The sequence below is a fragment of the Bufo gargarizans genome, chromosome 3 (genome assembly GCF_014858855.1).
Source record: "Bufo gargarizans isolate SCDJY-AF-19 chromosome 3, ASM1485885v1, whole genome shotgun sequence".
NCBI lineage: Eukaryota > Metazoa > Chordata > Amphibia > Anura > Bufonidae > Bufo > Bufo gargarizans.
The window spans coordinates 173911779-173928306 of NC_058082.1; positions in this window are offsets into that span (position 1 = coordinate 173911779).

Below are 16528 nucleotides of genomic sequence, written 5' to 3' on the forward strand. Positions count from 1 at the left end.
TCTGAGAGAAAGGAGCACTGAACTTTGCAGAAGGTTGAGGACCATTACAAAAAGGAAAGTGCATGGATAAAATGACAATGAAAGGTAATGTACATATTAGGGTGGGGACTTCAATGCATTTGCTTACAAAGAAGCTTCAGTCACCCTGGCAGATTTCTAAGACAGATTTCCATCTGTTAAAGACTGCAGACCACATTTAGGAATTGGAGTGTTAAATTAAGAGTGAGAATTTATTGTGAAAGAGTTTGCACCCTTTGGCTGAATTGGGAAGTCTGCTTTGATTAATTGTTTTTATGCCCTATTCCCTCATATACAGCAGTTTGAAAACTATGCATGTACCCTGCACAGACTGAATTGAAATTTGCAAGTACCTGTGGGTATTATCTGAGGGTTGCTTCAGTAAAGTACATTGGACTTATTACTCAAAAAAACAGACTCATCATTGCCTTGCATCATCAACATGCACTGCTACATTATTATCCACCTATCTCCAGTACTTCAAGAAACCCCAGAACACACCGACATCAAGGGCACCCCACCTCCCACCAGGAAAGAGGCAGCAAACAGGAGTGTGAAGATGCACTAACCAGGGAGTGACAAAGTGAGAACTGCTACTGTGACTACTACTGCTCCTATCGTCGCCACCATTTACACTCCTGTCATTTACCCCTCTCCCTTCCTAGGTCACTGCTGAACACTTTTATCTACTTTCTTAATAATTTTAAAGGAATTTTAAAGGAATTTTTGGGGACTTTGAAATATTACACATAGCAATTAGAGTTGAGTGGACACCTGGATGTTCGGGTTCGAGAAGTTCGGCCGAACTTCCCGGAAATGTTGGGGTTCGGGATCCGAACCCGATCCGAACTTCGTCCCGAACCCGAACCCCATTGAAGTCAATGGGGACCTGAACTTTTCGGCACTAAAAAGGCTGTAAAACAGCCCAGGAAAGGGCTAGAGGGCTGCAAAAGGCAGCAACGTGTAGGTAAATCCCATGCAAACAAATGTGGATAGGGAAATGAATAAAAATAAAAATAAAATAAATAAAAATTAATCAATATCAATTGGAGAGAGGTCCCATAGCAGAGAATCTGGCTTCACGTCACCCACCACTGGAACAGTCCATTCTCAGATATTTAGGCCCCGGCACCCAGGCAGAGGAGAGAGGTCCCGTAACAGAGAATCTGGCTTCATGTCAGCAGAGAATCAGTCTGCATGTCATAGCAGAGAATCAGGCTTCATGTCAGCCACCACTGCAACAGTCCATTGGCATATATTTAGGCCCAGCACCCAGGCAGAGGAGAGAGGTCCCGTAACAGAGGATCTGGCTTCATGTCAGCAGAGAATCAGTCTGCATGTCATAGCAGAGAATCAGGCTTCACGTCAGCCACCACTGCAACAGTCCATTGTCATATATTTAGGCCCAGCACCCAGGCAGAGGAGAGAGGTCCCGTAACAGAGAATCTGTCTTCATGTCAGCAGAGAATTAGTCTGCATGTCATAGCAGAGAATCAGGCTTCACGTCAGCCACCACTGCAACAGTCCATTGTCAGATATTTAGGCCCAGCACCCAGGCAGAGGAGAGAGGTCCCGTAACAGAGAATCTGTCTTCATGTCAACAGAGAACCAGTCTGCATGTCAGAGCAGAGAATCAGGCTTCACGTCACCCAACATTGGAACAGTCCATTGGCATATATTTAGGCCCAGCACCCAGGCAGAGGAGAGAGGTCCCGTAACAGACAATCTGGCTTCATGTCAGCAGAGAATCAGTCTGCATGTCATAGCAGAGAATCAGGCTTCACGTCAGCCACCACTGCAACAGTCCATTGGCATATATTTAAGCCCAGGCACCCAGGCAGAGAAGAGAGGTCCCGTAACAGAGAATCTGGCTTCATGTCAGCAGAGAATTAGTCTGCATGTCATAGCAGAGAATCAGGCTTCACGTCACCCAACATTGGAACAGTCCATTGGCATATATTTAGGCCCCGGCACCCAGACAGAGGAGAGGTTCATTCAACTTTGGGTATCCTCGCAATATAATGGTAAAATGAAAATAAAAATAGGATTGAATGAGGAAGTGCCCTGGAGTACAATAATATATGGTTAATGGGAGGTAGTTAATGTCTAATCTGCACAAGGGATGGAAAGGTCCTGTGGGATCCATGCCTGGTTCATTTTTATGAACGTCAGCTTGTCCACATTGGCTGTAGACAGGCGGCTGCGTTTGTCTGTAATGACGCCCCCTGCCTTGCTGAATACACGTTCAGACAAAACGCTGGCCGCTGGGCAGGCCAGCACCTCCAAGGCATTAACCCCTTAAGGACCGGGCTCATTTTCACCTTAAGGACCAGGCCATTTTTTGCAAATCTGACCAGTGTCACTTTAAGTGGTGATAACTTTAAAACGCTTTGACTTATCCAGGCCATTCTGAGATTGTTTTTTCGTCACATATTGTACTTCATGATACTAGTAAAAAAAAGTCAAAAAAATTAATTTTTTTGCATAATAAAATACCTAATTTACCAAAAATTTGGAAAAATTAGCAAATTTCAAAGTTTCAGTTTCTCTACTTCTGTAATACATAGTAATACCCCAAAAAATTGTGATGACTTAACATTCCCCATATGTCTACTTCATGTTTGAATTATTTTGGGAATGATATTTTATTTTTTGGGGATGTTACAAGGCTTAGAAGTTTAGAAGCAAATCTTGAAATTTTTCAGAAATTTACAAAAACCCAATTTTTAGGGACCACTACAGCTCTGAAGTCACTTTGCGAGGCTTACATAATAGAAACCGCCCAAAAATGACCCCATTCTATAAACTACACCCCTCAAGGTATTCAAAACTGATTTTACAAACTCCGTTAACCCTTTAGGTGTTGCACAAGAGTTATTGGCAAATGGGGATGAAATTTGAGAATTTCATTTTTTTGCCTAATTTTCCATTTTAACCCATTTTTTCCACTAACAAAGCAAGGGTTAACAGCCAAACAAGACTGTATCTTTATTGCCCTGACTCTGCTGTTTACAGAAACACCCCATATGTGGCCATAAACTACTGTACGGCCACACAGCGGGGCGTAGAGTGAAAGGTGCGCCGTATGGTTTTTGGAAGCCAGATTTTGCTGGACAGTTTTTTTGACACCATGTCCCATTTGAAGCCCCCTGATGCACCCCTAGAGTAGAAACTCCATAAAAGTGACCCCATCTAAGAAACTACACCCCTCAAGGTATTCAAAACTGATTTTACAAACTCCGTTAACCCTTTAGGTGTTGCACAAGAGTTATTGGCAAATGGGGATGAAATTTGAGAATTTCATTTTTTTGCCTAATTTTCCATTTTAACCCATTTTTTCCACTAACAAAGCAAGGGTTAACAGCCAAACAAGACTGTATCTTTATTGCCCTGACTCTACTGTTTACAGAAACACCCCATATGTGGCCATAAACTACTGTACGGCCACACAGCGGGGCGTAGAGTGAAAGGTGCGCCGTATGGTTTTTGGAAGCCAGATTGTGCTGGACAGTTTTTTTGACACCATGTCCCATTTGAAGCCCCCCTGATGCCCCCCTAGAGTAGAAACTCCATAAAAGTGACCCCATCTAAGAAACTACACCCCTCAAGGTATTCAAAACTGATTTTACAAACTTTGTTAACCCTTTAGGTGTTGCACAAGATTCAATGGAAAATAGAGATATAATTTCAAAATTTCACTTTTTTGGCAGATTTTCCATTTTAATATTTTTTTTCCAGTAACAAAGCAAGGGTTAACAGCCAAACAAAACTCATTATTTATGGCCCTGATTCTGTAGTTTACAGAAACACCCCATATGTGGTCGTAAACTACTGTACGGGCACACGGCAGGGCGCAGAAGGAAAGGAATGCCATACGGTTTTTGGAAGGCAGATTTTGCTGGACTGGTTTTTTGACACCATGTCCCATTTGGAGCCCCCCTGATGCCCCCCTAGAGTAGAAACTCCATAAAAGTGACCCCATCTAAGAAACTACACCCCTCAAGGTATTCAAAACTGATTTTACAAACTTTGTTAACCCTTTAGGTGTTGCACAAGATTCAATGGAAAATAGAGATACAATTTCAAAATTTCACTTTTTTGGCAGATTTTCCATTTTAATATTTTTTTTTCCTGTAACAAAGCAAGGGTTAACAGCCAAACAAAACTCATTATTTATGGCCCTGATTCTGTAGTTTACAGAAACACCCCATATGTGGTCCTAAACTACTGTACGGGCACACGGCAGGGTGCAGAAGAAAAGGAATGCCATACGGTTTTTGGAAGGCAGATTTTGCTGGACTGGTTTTTTGACACCATGTCCCATTTGAAGCCCCCCTGATGCACCCCTAGAGTAGAAACTCCAAAAAAAGTGACCCCATTTTAGAAAGTACGGAATAGGGTGGCAGTATTGTTGGTACTAGTTTAGGGTACATATGATTTTTGGTTGCTCTATATTACACTTTTTGTGCGGCAAGGTAACAAGAAATAGCTTTTTTGGCATGTTTTTTTTTTTGTTATTTACAACATTCATCTGACAGGTTAGATCACGTGGTAATTTTATAGAGCAGGTTGTCACGGACGCGGCGATACCTAATATGTATACAATTTTTTTTATTTATGTAAGTTTTATACAATAACTTCATTTTGAAAACCAAAAAATTGTTTAGTGTCTCCATAGTCTAAGAGCCATAGTTTTTTCAGTTTTTGGGTGATTATCTTGAGTAGGGTCTAATTTTTTGCGGGGTGAGATGACAGTTTGATTGGCACTATTTTGGGGTGCATATGACTTTTTGATCGCTTGCTATTACACTTTTTGTGACGTAAGATGGCAAAAAATTGCTTTTTTTACACAGTTTTTTTTTTTTTTTTTTTACGGTGGTCATCTGAGGGGTTAGGTCATGTGATATTTATATAGAGCCGGTCGATACGGACGCGGCGATACCTAATATGTATACTTTATTTTTATTTATGTACATTTTACACAATGATTTTATTTTTGAAACCAAAAAAAATCATGTTTTAGTGTTTCCATAGTCTAAGAGCCATAGTTTTTTCAGTTTTTGGGCGATTATCTTGAGTAGGGTCTCATTTTTTGCGGGATGAGATGACGGTTTGATTGGTACTATTTTGGCGTACATGCGACTTTTTTGATCACTTTTATTACCTTTTTTGGGAAGTAAGGTGGGCAAAATTTCAATTTTCTCATAGTTTTTATTTTTTTATTTTTATGGCGTTCACTGTGCGGGGAAAGTAACATGACCATTTTATAGATCAGGTCGTTACGGACGCGGCGATACCTAATATGTGTAGTGTATTTTATTTTTTTAATTTTTATTCAGTGATAAATGTTTTTTTTTTTTATCTTAACTTTTTTCACTTTTTATTTGATTTTTTTGACCCAGACCCACTTGGTTCTTGAAGATCCAGTGGGTCTGATGTCTGTAAAATACAGAACAGAACCTATATAGGGTTCTGCACTGTATTTTACTTACACTGAACAGATCTATGCTTTCAGCACAGATCTGTTCAGCACCATGGACAGCAGGACGCCTGATCAGGCGTCCTGTTGCCATGGGAACCTTCCCCGTCTGCTCAGTTATGGTCAGAACTGCGCAGACGGGGAAGGGTAAGGACGGGGTTCTGGGGGGGCTGTCTGGGGGCTCTCTCCTTCTCCCATCGGGGGGCTGCAAAGGCACAGCAGCCCCCCGATCGGAGAGGGAGGGAGCTCCCTCTTACTGTTAACCTTTTCCATACAGCGGTCCGTACGGACCGCTGTATGGAAAGGGTTAAACGGCTGACATCGCATCAACGATGTCAGCCGTTTATACCAGGGTGCCAGCAATGTGCTGGCACCCTGGTATAACCCACTGTACACCAACGATTATGCAATGGGAGGCGGGCGGGGGATCGCGATCCCGCCTGCCGCACCGCCCGCCTCCCGCAACGCCCCCACTGCATGCGACACCCCCCCTGCACCTCCCGCCGCCATCAAATCATACAGGGGTGCAGGGGGGGGTTAACAATATTGATTTCGGGCACTCTGAAGTTTCTGATCCCCGCGGTCAGGGACCGCGGGGATCAGAAACGGCAAAAAGCGCAGCAAACCGCAGGTCTGAATTGACCTGCGGTTTTCTGCGATCGCCGATACGGGGGGGTCAAATGACCCCCCCCTGCGTTGTTACGGGATGCCGGCTGAATGATTTCAGCCGAAATCCCGTTCCGATTAACCCCCGCGGCGCCGGAGTTACGGTTTTAAGTCAGGACGTACCGGTACGTCCTCGGTCCTTAAGGACTCGGGAAATAGGGCGTACCGGTACGTCCTCGGTCCTTAAGGGGTTAAAGGCTAGCTCTGGCCACGTGGACAATTTAGAGACCCAGAAGTTGAATGGGGCCGAACCATCAGTCAGTACGTGGAGGGGTGTGCACACGTACTGTTCCACCATGTTAGTGAAATGTTGCCTCCTGCTAACATGTTGCGTATCAGGTGGTGGTGCAGTTAGCTGTGGCGTGTTGACAAAAGTTTTCCACATCTCTGCCATGCTAACCCTGCCCTCAGAGGAGCTGGCCGTGACACAGCTGCCTTGGCGACCTCTTGCTCCTCCTCTGCCTTGGCCTTGGGCTTCCACTTGTTCCCCTGTGACATTTGGGAATGCTCTCAGTAGCACGTCTACCAACGTGCGCTTGTACTCGCGCATCTTCCTATCACGCTCCAGTGCAGGAAGTAAGGTGGGCACATTGTCTTTGTACCGTGGATCCAGCAGGGTGGCAACCCAGTAGTCCGCACACGTTAAAATGTGGGCAACTCTGCTGTCATTGCGCAGGCACTGCAGCATGTAGTCGCTCATGTGTGCCAGGCTGCCCAGGGGTAAGGACAAGCTGTCCTCTGTGGGAGGTGTATCGTCATTGTCCTGCCTTTCCCCCCAGCCACGCACCAGTGATGGGCCCGAGCTGCGTTGGGTGCCACCCCGCTGTGACCATGCTTCATCCTCATCCTCCTCCACCTCCTCCTCATCCTCGTCCTCCTCGTCCTCCAGTAGTGGGCCCTGGCTGGCCACATTTGTACCTGGCCTCTGCTGTTGCAAAAAACCTCCCTCTGAGTCACTTCGAAGAGACTGGCCTGAAAGTGCTAAAAAATGACCCCTCTTCCTCCTCCTCCTCCTCCTCCTCCTGGGCCACCTCCTCTTCCATCATCACCCTAAGTGTTTTCTCAAGGAGACATAGAAGTGGTATTGTAACGCTGATAACGGCGTCATCGCCACTGGCCATGTTGGTGGAGTACTCGAAACAGCGCAACAGGGCACACAGGTCTCGCATGGAGGCCCAGTCATTGGTGGTGAAGTGGTGCTGTTCTGTAGTGCGACTGACCCGTGCGTGCTGCAGCTGAAACTCCACTATGGCCTGCTGCTGCTCGCACAGTCTGTCCAGCATGTGCAAGGTGGAGTTCCACCTGGTGGGCACGTCGCATATGAGGCGGTGAGCGGGAAGGCCGAAGTTACGCTGTAGCGCAGACAGGCGAGCAGCGGCAGGATGTGAACGCCGGAAGCGCGAACAGACGGCCCGCACTTTATGCAGCAGCTCTGACATGTCGGGGTAGTTGTGAATGAACTTCTGCACCACCAAATTCAGCACATGCGCCAGGCAAGGGATGTGCGTCAAACCGGCTAGTCCCAGAGCTGCAACGAGATTTCGCCCATTATCGCATACCACCAGGCTGGGCTTGAGGCTCACCGGCAGCAACCACTCGTCGGTCTGTTGTTCTATACCACGCCACAACTCCTGTGCGGTGTGGGGCCTGTCCCCCAAACATATGAGTTTCAGAATGGCCTGCTGACGTTTACCCCGGGCTGTGCTGAAGTTGGTGGTGAAGGTGTGTGGCTGACTGGATGAGCAGGTGGAAGAAGAGGAGGAGGAAGCCGAGAAGGAGGAGGTGGCAACAGGAGGCAAAGAATGTTGCCCTGCGATCCTTGGCGGCGGAAGGACATGCGCCAAACAGCTCTCCGCCTGGGGCCCAGCTGCCACTACATTTACCCAGTGTGCAGTTAGGGAGATATAGCGTCCCTGGCCGTGCTTACTGGTCCACGTATCTGTGGTTAGGTGGACCTTGCTACAGATGGCGTTGCGCAGTGCACACTTGATTTTATCGGATACTTGGTTGTGCAGGGAAGGCACGGCTCTCTTGGAGAAGTAGTGGCGGCTGGGAACAACATACTGTGGGACAGCAAGCGACATGAGCTGTTTGAAGCTGTCTGTGTCCACCAGCCTAAATGACAGCATTTCATAGGCCAGTAGTTTAGAAATGCTGGCATTCAGGGCCAGGGATCGAGGGTGGCTAGGTGGGAATTTACGCTTTCTCTCAAATGTTTGTGAGATGGAGAGCTGAACGCTGCCGTGTGACATGGTGGAGATGCTTGGTGACGGAGGTGGTGGTGGTGTTGGTGGTACATCCCCTGTTTGCTGGGCGGCAGGTGCCAACGTTCCTCCAGAGGCGGAGGAAGAGGCCGAGGCGGCAGCAGCAGAAGAGGTAGCAGGGGGAGCCTGAGTGACTTCCTTGTTTTTAAGGTGTTTACTCCACTGCAGTTCTTGCTTTGCATGCAGGTGCCTGGTCATGCAGGTTGTGCTAAGGTTCAGAACGTTAATGCCTCGCTTCAGGCTCTGATGGCACAGCGTGAAAACCACTCGGGTCTTGTCGTCAGCACATTGTTTGAAGAAGTGCCATGCCAGGGAACTCCTTGAAGCTGCCTTTGGGGTGCTCGGTCCCAGATGGCGGCGGTCAGTAGCAGGCGGAGTCTCTTGGCGGCGGGTGTTCTGCTTTTTCCCACTGCTCCCTCTTTTGCCACGCTGTTGGCTCGGTCTCACCACTGCCTCTTCCTCCGAACTGTGAAAGTCAGTGGCAGTACCTTCATTCCATGTGGGGTCTAGGACCTCATCGTCCCCTGCATCGTCTTCCACCCAGTCTTGATCCCTGACCTCCTGTTCAGTCTGCACACTGCAGAAAGATGCAGCAGTTGGCACCTGTGTTTCGTCATCATCAGAGACTTGCTGAGGTGGTATTCCCATGTCCTCATCATCAGGAAACATAAGTGGTTGTGCGTCAGTGCATTCTATGTCTTCCACCGCTGGGGAAAGGCTAGGTGGATGCCCTTGGGAAACCCTGCCAGCAGAGTCTTCAAACAGCATAAGAGACTGCTGCATAACTTGAGGCTCAGACAGTTTACCTGATATGCATGGGGGTGATGTGACAGACTGATGGGGTTGGTTTTCAGGCGCCATCTGTGCGCTTTCTGCAGAAGACTGGGTGGGAGATAATGTGAACGTACTGGATCCACTGTCGGCCACCCAATTGACTAATGCCTGTACCTGCTCAGGCCTTACCATCCTTAGAACGGCATTGGGCCCCACCATATATCGCTGTAAATTCTGGCGGCTACTGGGACCTGAGGTAGTTGGTACACTAGGACGTGTGGATGTGGCAGAACGGCCACGTCCTCTCCCAGCACCAGAGGGTCCACTAACACCACCACGACCATGTCCACGTCCGCGTCCCTTACTAGATGTTTTCCTCATTGTTATCGTTCACCACAACAACAAAAATATTATTTGGCCCAATGTATTAAATTCAAATTCAGGCCTTTTTTAACAGACACCTAACACTATCTGGCTATCTACTTAGGTACCGTATTACACTAATACAGGCACAGCAGTAACCACAGATTTAGCTGACTATGAATTTGAGGCCTAGTATTTAGGCGCTGGGTGACAGGTATACGTTTTACGGACAGAATTAGACTGGGATATGCACAGTAGCGTGTGTGTGAAGTTATTGAGAATGACCCTATCAGCACCTTGATTCTGATATACCCTTTTAGGGATGTATTTAAAGTAGGCCTGATACAGCAGAAACCACTAAATTAGGAAATTGCTAAATTGGGAATTGTATTTCAACCCAGAACAAAAACTGTGCTTTGACGGACACTAAATAACTTGACCAGCCACACCAGTAACGACAGATTTAGCTGGATATAAACTTGAGGCCTAGTATTTAGGCGCTGGGTGACAGGTATACGTTTACTGACAGAATTAGACTGGGATATGGCCAAAAAATAACCACACTATTGATGGTTAAATGCACTTGGTGTGACAGCTTGACCAACCACACTACTGAGGGTTAAATGCACTTGGTGACAGGCGCAGCTTGCCCCTGATGTAGTATATGGCCAAAAAATAAACAGACTATTGCTGGTTAAATGCACTTGGTGTGACAGCTTGACCAACCACACTACTGAGGGTTAAATGCACTTGGTGACGGGCGCAGCTTGCCCCTGATGTAGTATATGGCCAAAAAATAAACAGACTATTGCTGGTTAAATGCACTTGGTGTGACAGCTTGACCAACCACACTACTGAGGGTTAAATGCACTTGGTGACAGGCGCAGCTTGCCCCTGATGTAGTATATGGCCAAAAAATAAACAGACTATTGCTGGTTAAATGCACTTGGTGTGACAGCTTCACCCTAATGTAGGATTTAGCCAAAAAACAACCACACCATTGAGAGTTAAATGCACTTGGTGACAGGTGCAGCTTGCCCCTGATGTAGTATATGGCCAAAAAATAAACAGACTATTGCTGGTTAAATGCACTTGGTGTGACAGCTTGCCCCTGATGTAGGCTTTAGCCAAAAAACAACCACACCATTGAGGGTTAAATGCACTTGGTGGCAGCTTGTGCTGGCGCAACACAAGACACAAAATGGCCGCCGATCACCCCAGAAAAAAGTGACTGAAAAATGCTCTGGGCAGCCTAAAAACAGTGAGCAATTCAATAGCAGCAGTTCAATCATCCACAGCTGCAGATCGATCACTGGATGGAGTCTTTTGGAGGAGTTAATCAGCCTAATCTCGCCCTACTGTCGCAGCTGCAACCTCTCCCTACGCTAATCAGAGCAGAGTGACGGGCGGCGCTATGTGACTCCAGCTTAAATAGAGGCTGGGTCACATGGTGCTCTGGCCAATCACAGCCATGCCAATAGTAGGCATGGCTGTGACGGCCCCTTGGGGCAAGTAGTATGACGCTTGTTGATTGGCTGCAGCCTTTCAAAAAGCGCCAAGAAAGCGACGAACACCGAACCCGAACCCGGACTTTTACGAAAAGTCCGGGTTCGGGTCCGTGTCATGGACACCCCAAAATTCGGTACGAACCCGAACTATACAGTTCGGGTTCGCTCATCCCTAATAGCAATACTTTTGTTTTGCGTCACTGTTTAGAAAAACTGCCAGATGGGAGATACTCACACAAAGCTAGCTGAGCTTGGCATAGGTTTTCCACAATTTGAGCTTGCACCTACAGTATCAGCACCTCCAGTTCCCCAGCTGACTGTAATAGAAGCAGATCTGGCCCTTGGCAGTTTTTTGGGAGGTTTTGGTCGTACTTTGCCTCTGTTCTTTATTGCTGCTGTTGCCACCACCCCCTTCCTCTGATGTTACCTCCTCAGCACTCTGATCTGGCTTCTAGTTCCTGTACAACACACAATAATTGTCAATGTCATCCTCACCTTCATGCCACTTTTATCAGATTGTGATATCATTGTGGGGTCCTTATTCCCCTTCTAATCCCCTAGTCTGTACCACTCTGGTTAGAAGCGCCCCTACTATTGCCACCACCAACAGAACTGCGTGTTTTGTTCCCCACTTCCACCTTAACCTCCTATTTATGGAAGTCTAAATTCTAAGTGTTCTCACACAAATTATCAATAGAGAGAGCATTTTGCATATCTTCCATAGAACATGGGATTTTGTTGCATCTTCTTAGGAAAAAAAGGTGCTCCTCTATGAGAGGACAGTGAAGACAGTGAGGATGCAACCAAATGGCTTTTCTGGAGTTACAAGGAGAAGGACAAGGAGGAATGCTGTGACCCTTGTCTCCAAGGCACAGTGTCAAACTCAGAAGATATATCCATATCATCCTGTTAAGACTGAGGGGAGGACTGTGCAATCCAGTTCACAATCTCATCCTCTTTGTCTTCAATAATAATATGGTGCCTACTGAAAGCCAAGGAGAACTGTGGCCTACTACTACTACTGCAGGCCAGATGGCTGGTGCTGCTACTACCCACATTCCGAAAAAATAGTAATATAGAGTCACTCTTGCCAGATCTTGCGGTCATCCGGAATGCAGCAGCTTGCCTGGAGCCCTAGATCCATAAAGGCTCCTACATATAGAATCCAGTGAGTGATAGGCTATGTATTAGCCGAAACGTAGCAACTCTTTAAACACGGTTTTGCATGTAAGCAGTTCCCAATAAAGGGATTTTTTCACCGGACATGCTGCCTCTGTTATCACTCATTGGATACTACCCACATTCTGACTTTTGGAAGATGAGGCTAGATCTTTCCTTAGTTTACACAGATTATTATAATTTCAAGTGTTTTCACTGTAATTTAAAGACAGAGGAGAAATAAAATGTTATTCTTCTTTTACAAACATACTGCACACTGGTATTGACAATTTACTAACATCAGTATAACAATGCAATGTTTTCAGTAAAATGTCTTTAAACTATAAATTAAATAACACGGGTATAGAAAACAGCATTATTGCAGTATTGATTTTGCTGTAACTACTTATCTTGCAGTAATATTCAACGCGTTTAATAATAGGTATAATAATGGCATTATTGCTATAAAATGCTTTAGCGATAATTACCAGTTATCTTGCAGTGATATTTAATGTATTTATTAACATGAGTATAGTGGCATTATTGCAATAGAATACTTTTAGTATAACTGAATGTCAATTTGCAGTAATATGCAACATATTTAATAACACTGGGATAATAATAGCGTTATTGCCATAAAATGCATTTGCTATAACTAAACGTTATCTTGCAGTATTATGCAATGCATTTAATAACACTTGTATAATAATGGCGTTATTTCTGTAAAATGCTTTTATTATTACTACTAGAGATGAGGGAATTTTTTAAAAATTTGATTCGCCGATTTGCTGATTTTTTAGGGAAAAATTTGTTTGATACGAATATATTTGCGGTGAATTACGTTACAAAACAGCTATTTCCTGGCTGCTGAGAGCCTTTATAGTGGTGTAGAACACTGTGCCTTGTAGTAACACCCATAGGGATTCTGCTTTGGCAGTGAAATAATACTGTGAGTCCATATGACAGGCGTCGCTCTTAGAATCACTGCACACTTCACTTATTAGGGCAGTCATGGGGCCAAAACTGACCAAATAATTAAAGTATGAACTCATCCTTACAGGTCGATGTTAGCACCAAAAAGAGAAACACCCTCCTTTTACACCATCGCCAGCTGATTCCACATAGATGTCTACAGAACCTGTTCTTTTAAAGACGTATACAAGTAGAGCCACCCGGACAGAGTGGAGAGGGTGTCAACAGTAAGTCTGTGTTGATGTCACTGATTAAGTCGCCCTTCTTCTGATCCATGAGAACAATAACCCACAAATTACGGATCCTGTCTCTGGAGTATACACCTTCACTCGGTCAGCATTGCTAAAAAATCCATCAGTATTGCTAATGCCCAAAAAAACAAAACAGGAGTGGATGTAAAACAGACATGACACGTGAATGGAATATTTGCATGTCTTCTGTATTTTGTACCCACTCCTGCTTTTGGCTACCAAATCCTAAGCCAATTCTGATGGGACCATACAGACCTTATAGCTGCTACACAGACAGGATCCATTGTGTGTCTCATTTATCCTTCATTCTGACAGATCAGAAGAAAGGTCAAATAAATCATGGTGTCAGCCAAGCCGAAAGGCAAAATACTCGCCCAGTCATGAACTGAGGAGGGTGTGAACAGCATGAGAAGTCCACAGAGTGGACCTATGACATATTGATGAGGTGGAAGCAGCATGAGGAGACCACAGAGTGGCCCAATAACAGAGTGTAGAGGTGACAGCAGCAGCAGTATCAGGAGGATGCCACAGAGTGGCACAATGACAGTATCTAGAGGTGGCAACAGCAGCAGCAGCAGCAGGAGGATACCACAGAGTGTCAAGGTAACATAGTGTGGAGATGGCAGTAGCAGCAGCAGAAGCATCAGGATACCACAGAGTGGCAAAGTAACATAGTGTGGAGATGGCAGTAGCAGCAGCATCAGAATACCACAGAGTGGCGAGGTAACATAGTGTGGAGATGGCAGTAGAAGCATCAGAATACCACAGAGGGGAAAGGTGACATAGTGTGGAGATGGTAGTAGCAGCATCAGGAGACCACAGAGTGGCAAGGTGACATAGTGGTGAGATGGCAGCATCAAGAAACCACAGAGTGACAAGGTGACATAGTGTGGAGATAGCAGCAGCATCAGGATACCACAGAGTGGCAAGGTGACATCGTGTGAATGTGGCAGCAACAGCATCAGGATACCACAGAGTGGCAAGGTGACATAGTAAATAAGAAAATCAGTTGGGGGCACTCAAATATCTGTATCTACATGGACCACTAGAACAAAATTTAGTTCTAAAATTTGGAGGCTCATTTAATATTATAAAAGAAGTGGCACATATATTGTCGGTTTAGACAATCAGATGCTGGCTAAATCACATATACATATAATATGACTAAAACATAAGACAGATTACACAGGCAAAAAAACTCAAGGCTCGTGACAAGTTAAAACGAAAGACATAGTCGGATAAAATGGAATTGGACAATAAATTTGGACATAAAATATATTTAGAAAGTGCAGTTGTGCGTGCGGTAGTGCCCAAACATCAAAGGAAGAAGTTGCAGAGAACCTATCCTGACTGAAATAATAGTTCTTAAATTTCAGATATAGAGGGAGAGGGTTCCGTTCAGCGGTTAGTACTGGCGTGTTTGTGGTCTGTCAGAGCTATAATCCGCTCTAGTGCGGATATCAACAGGTTGCACAATTATTGCAAGCGGAAAGAACAAGGGTTATGTCTATAGATTGTTCAGCAGGTCAATAATCCCCTGCTAGTAGTTAGTACACTGCGTGGGGTAACAGCGTGTTATTTGTAAACATTTATTTCCAGTGTGAAAGGAATCAAACCGAAGCAAGACTCATTGATTAAGCTGCATAAATAGAGTTGAGCGAACCCGAACTGTAAAGTTCGGGTTCGTACCGAACTTTAGGGTTTTCGGCACCCGTACCCGAACCTGACCATTTACGTAAAAGTTCGGGTTTGGGTTCGGTGTTCGGCGATTTTTATGGAGCTTTTTGAAAGGCTGCAAAGCAGTCAATCAACAAGCGTCATACTACTTGCCCCAAAAGGCCATGTTATCAGAACTTTTTTTTTCTTCAGTTAGTCAATATCAATACAAAATCGGCAGCCGTTTAATGCAACGATAGTGCATCAGCACAGGCTATCTGCGTGTCTGAAAGTCCAGAAATACAGCTTTTCTGCTTAATGGGGTTAAAAAAATACATCTGTTAAATATAGTGCACATCTGGGATTACACGTGCATAAGTGATTGTCACATTTAGGTCAGAAATACGGCTTTGGCATACTTGGGTAAAAAAAAAGCCTCTGATATACTGCACATCTGGGATTACACGTGCATAAGTGATTGTCACATTTAGGCCAGAAATAAGGCTTTGGCATACTGTGGTGAAAAAACCCTCTAATATATTGCACATCTGGGATTACACATGCATAAGTGACTGTCACATTACGCCAGAAATATGGCTTTTTGGTTACTGGGGTGAAAAAACCCACTAATATACTGCACATCTGGGATAAGACATGCATAAGTGACTGTCACATTTAGGCCAGAAATACAGATTTTTGGTTACTGGGGTGAAAAAACCCTCTAATATACTGCACATCTGGGATTACACGTGCATAAGGGATTGTCACATTTAGGCCAGAAATACGGCTTTTTGGTTACTGGGGTGAAAAAACCCTCTAATATACTGCACATCTGGGATTAGACAAGCATAAGTGACTGTCACATTTAGGCCAGATATATGGCTTGTTGGTTACTGGGGTGAAAAAACCCTTTAATATACTGCACATCTGGGATTACACGTGCATAAGTGATTGTCAAATTTAGGCCAGAAATACGGCTTTGGCATACTGTGGTGAAAAAAGCCTCTAATATTTTGCACATCTGGGATTACACATGCATAAGTGACTGTCACATTTAGGCCAGAAATACGGCTTTTTAGTTACTGTGGTGAAAAAACCCTCTAATATATTGCACATCTGGGATAAGACATGCATAAGTGACTCTCACATTTAGGCCATAAATACGGCTTTTTGTTTGCTGGGGTGAAAAAAACCTCTGATATACTGCACATGTGGGATTACACATGCATAAGTGACTGTCACATTTAGGCCAGAAATACAGCTTTTTGGTTACTGGGGTGAAAAAACCCTCTAATATACTGCACATCTAGGATTAAACAAGCATAAAGTAGTGACTGTCACATTTAGGCCAGAAATACGGCTTTGGCATACTGGGGTGAAAAAAGCCTCTGATATACTGCACATCTGGGATAAGACGTG